The 4,902-nt window shown below is 43.0% G+C and overlaps 1 pseudogene; it reads left to right on the forward strand.

The window, feature by feature from the left end:
- The first annotated feature begins 640 nt into the window (after nt 1-640).
- Nucleotides 641-758, forward strand: LOC126254276 (5S ribosomal RNA; annotated as a pseudogene).
- The last annotated feature ends 4,144 nt before the right edge of the window (nt 759-4,902 follow it).

Here is a 4,902-nt window from a genome sequence, read left to right on the forward strand (position 1 = left end):
GAAAATCTCCGACCCAGCTGGGAATCAAAACCGGGCCCCTTGGCATGACAGACCGCCGTTCGATACAGTTCATTGCGTTTGGTCTACGCGGACGTCACTAGACATCCGTTCAAGTTGATCGTTGATTCCTCTTCTCAGTTTTTTTAATTACATAGAGCACGCAGCCCCCTGACCGAACACGCTGACCTACCGTGCCAGCAATGATGATTGAAATGCACCCCTCGGCTATCGGGGCGGACTGCTGAAAAACAACTGTTAAGAAAAAAGTTCGATACGTTGCGCCGTTTACGAGTTAATTAGCATCTAAGTCAGGCAATCAGACCGTTCACCGTGCAGATACAAGCGGTCAGCAAGATACAATTAGTTGTTCTCCTAGCGTAAACGACAGCGCGCGAGACTGCTCAGCTTCTAGCTCGGGTTCGATCCTTCCTACCGTCCCATGTCCAATTTTTGTATCGCTCTTTCGTTTTGTCTTAGGAAACCACACGAAGAACACGTCTGGCGACACCGTCTGTGGCGGGCAACTTGAATTCACGCACGCAACGGCGTGATTGGCTACCTTGAATGCCAATTAACTTGAAAACGGCGCAGCGTATTGAGTTTATTTCTTGACAGTTATTTCACCGCATAACCTACCCTAGCCAACGGCGTTGCCGCAGTGGTAACACAGGTTCCCGTCAGATCACCGAAGTTAAGCGCTGTCGGGCTGGGCTAGTACTTGAATGGGTGACCATCCGGTCTGCCGAATGCTGTTGGCAAGCGGGGTGCACTCAGCCCTTGTGAGGCAAACTGAGGAGGTGCTTGATTGAGAAGTAGCGGCTCCGATCTCGTAAACTGACATACGGCCGGGAGAGCGGTGTGCTGACCCATGCCCCTCCGCATCCAGTGACGCCTGTGGTCTGAGGACGACACGGCGGCCGGGCGGTACCGCTGGGCCTCCAAGGCCTGTTTGGACGGATAACCTACCCTGCAATACACTTACAAGCATTTTAGATAGTTTTTGACCAGGACATATCTAAGTATCTGGGTACCACTATTTGATGCGGAATTTACTAGATGTGACGAGCAGCGGGCTCGCCCGTATAACAACAGGCGGGGAGAATTGTGTTATCAGTACAGATGTAGTATCAGCAGATTGGATCGGTCAGGACAGTTCAGTGACTTCGAACCTGGACTAGTCATTAGATGTCACCTGAGAAACAAATGCATCAGTAACTTTTCAACCCTTCTAAAGTAGCCCAGATCGACTGTTGGTGATGTAATTGTGAAGTGGAAATGTGAAGGAACAGCCACAGCTAAACCAAGTCCAGGCAGATCTCATGTACTGCCTGATAGGGAAAGTCAATCATTGCGAAGTGTGGTTGTAAAAATCGCATGAAACCTGCGGAAGGGATCGCTTGTGAGTTCCGAAGTGCTACGAGCAGTCCGGTTAGCGCGACGACTAGGCGCAGGGAGGAGGTACTAAATAAGCCATACATTTCTGTAGTCAGTTCTACGCGACGCCACTGGACAGTGGCTGAGTAGAAACGAATGATTTGGAGTGATGAATCATGCTATACAGTTTGTCAGTCAATGGATGGATTTGGGTTTGGCAAATGAATGGATAACATAATCAGCTGTCACGTACAGCGCCAACAGTGAAATGCAGAGGAGGTGACGTTAAAGTATGGGAGTGTTTTTAGAGGCTGGGTGGGGCCCGCTTATTACACTTAAAAAACTGTGTACAGTAGAGCAAGAATTGGATGACGATGACTGTTTGTATGACAATGGCAATGCATCCTGTCATACAGCAGTATCCTTGAGGTAACTGTTTATGGACAACAACATTCATGGAATATATTTACCTGCCCGGAGTCCTCACCTTGAAACTTTCTAAGTAGGATTCAATGGAGCAGTTGGAGTCTACTTTCAAGCGTCTGCCACGTTAAGTTTCTCAGCATCATGGAACTGAAGAGGAGAGCAATTGGGCGGCAAGTGTGTGGGCGAGTGGTGTGGCTGTGGGGCTACACAATCTCTCTCTCTCTCTCTCGGTGCTTGTGTGAGTGTATGTGTGTGTTATTATTATTACTTTTTTATTCAAAGCAAGCAAGGATGAAATGCGCAAATGTGACGTACGGGGAATTGGAAACTTGTATTGTGTTCATCTAGCGACTATGCAAGAGCCGATACACAAATAAAAAAAAGAAAAAATAGAAAACATAAAAGTGAAACTATCACATAATTGTGAATTTCAAGATAACCTAAATGTGATGGCTAGAAAAACTACATACCTCATAACCCAGTATTTATAGTTAATATATCATCCTTTACCTTACAGACGACTGATGATGCCTAAAACGAATGGTAGAAAGATGTTTCATTGGAAACGAAATAAAGATTCAGTTGCAAAAAGCGGATGTATTTATTCTTATCTACACGATAAGCCTAATTGAAATAGCAAATGAGGAAGAATAGCTGCTAATATTAACAATATTATTTACTCTCCGTAGACAGCATCCTCAATGGAAATGGTGTTCTTCTGGATCTGTTTATTTATTTGCCATCATGTCTCTGGTATGCTAGATAGAAGTAGAAGCAAACTGTACACCTGCTACTACAGTCACATAACTGACAAAGGAACCACACGGAAATCGAAGTTTTGTTATTTTTTTGTTTATGGTACGTGAATTTCAGAACTCAAATTAATCCCCCAACATACTTCGATGCAACTCTAAAAAATAACGCGAGTAAATCGGCTTGGAAGCTTTCCGTCCGTTTTTAATACGCCAAAGTAAGAACTCTCGCCTACCACGTCAGGGTTTTAGGTTCGATTCCTGACCGATGCAATTTTTTAAACAGAATGCATTTTTACTAGGAACACCATTAAGTTTAAAATACAGAAAGATTGAAGAAATCAGTTGCGCTCCAGACTGGTAGTAGCTGGTTCGAGTCTCGGTTTGGGCTTTTTTTTAGTTTTTTCCGTCAGTTCGAATAGATACTTCATTTAAATTTAAAATTCATGGAATACACGTTAATTAATAGATATATAATTGCTGTTTTTATGAAAAATGTACGCCTTCTTATTTCTAATTACATTTCGTACACAATAATCCAGTTTTAATTGCAAATTTAAGTACTTAATTACCAATCTTTTAATAAAGGCCGGCCGTTGTGGCCGAGCGGTACTAGGCGCTACAGTCTGGAACCGAGCAACCGCTACGGTCGCAGGTTTGAATCCTGCCTCGGGCATGGATGTGTGTGATGTCCTTAGGTTAGTTAGGTTTAAGTAGTTCTAAGTTCTAGCGGACTGATGACCTCAGAAATTAAGTCCCATAGTGCTCAGAGCCATTTGAACCATTTTTTAATAAAGATTGTTTGGACTTAAAGAAAAACAACACAAATTATATTCTTTTTTATTCTTACGTATTTTGCGCTTCAGGGAAATGTTCATGGAAAATGCACATTTGTTTAAAATTTGCTAAGGCCGGGAATCGAACGTACGCCTTACACGTGATAGGCGAGCATCCTATCAGAGATCCACACGACCTGTCGACAAGAATTGAACTTGTTTCAGCACGCTTAATACTGTCGGAAAACAACAATGTCAATTTTCTCTACAATTTTTGGAAGCTGTATCGAACTAAGTTGGGGGATTAACATTTGAGTTCCGAACTTCACGTACCACAAATATAAAAAATTGCAAAAACCCGATTGTATGTGGCCCCTTGCGAGAAAAAGATAAGAATAAATACGTTAAATAGCATATACAATAAAATAATTCTAGCCTTAAAAACTGATTATCTTGCAAAAGTCTCAAATTGATATAATTGTAAATGAAAACTTTTATCTGAATCCGGGTAAGTGCCCGCAGTATGTTCTTCGTTTCACTAAAGCACAATCTCATGCTCTGGATCTGTGTCACACATGCTGCAGGTTCCCAGCAGACCACGTATATCCTTGCTCTATGATATCCACTTCCTTGTATTTAATTGCAGTGATACGAAATGTATCGCAGTGGTTCTCTTGTGCTTTATATGGACTCTGAAGTCACGGTATGAGCCACCACAAGGCGCCCTCAAGGGGCTCTCTGTATCCAGCAAGTGTTGCAGGCTGCTCCGGAACATGACATTGCTGTCATGTCGTCGTCGTCGTCCCCCCCGACAACACAGGTTAGGGTGTACATTTAATGCTCTTTGGGTCCTAAGTGTGATATTTAACTTCAGAACAATTACAATGAATCTCAAATGGTCGAAACGAGACATCTAAGACCATTGGGAAGATATAAATTAGAAGAACAGTGAGATGAGAGAGGAGCCCCATTTTCTAGGAATAGTAGAAAAGGTCCAACAGTATAAAAAAGAATGGCATGACCATCTACTATGCATGGATGATAGTCGGATTCCAAGCAAAAGCTATGACTACAGAGCAAAGCGTAGAAGAAGGGTTGGACGACCACGAAGAAGATGATGCGCTCAGCTTTAAATTTTTTGGGTTCAGAACAGGAAAAGACGTATAATCCGAAAATGTACATATAAGGTAGTGTACTATTCACCATTATTATTACAGAAGTGGAGTTGACAGCAACTTATACTTGAAGGGGGAGGGAACAGTAGAGACAAAGAGACAAACCCTGGATTCGCACGTGTTTTTCACATATATCCGAAACGTGTAGGGAGTGGTAATCGGGGGTGTTGAACTGGACAGTGAGTGGACCGTAGCTGTGTCGAAGACTGGACGCGACTGACGAGGAGAAAGCGGCAAGTGCCATAACTCGATTTCTCAGAAACTTCGTCCAGTGGAAGAGGGGTCAAAATAAAAGAACCCGTGTCTCGGCTTATCCCCAGATAATCGACCGTTTCTGAGAAAATTACAAAGTTTTGAAGGTACTTTATTTGCCTTTTACCGGGTACATAGTTCAGCCAA

This window comes from Schistocerca nitens, chromosome 4 (genome assembly GCF_023898315.1).
Source record: "Schistocerca nitens isolate TAMUIC-IGC-003100 chromosome 4, iqSchNite1.1, whole genome shotgun sequence".
Taxonomy (NCBI): domain Eukaryota; kingdom Metazoa; phylum Arthropoda; class Insecta; order Orthoptera; family Acrididae; genus Schistocerca; species Schistocerca nitens.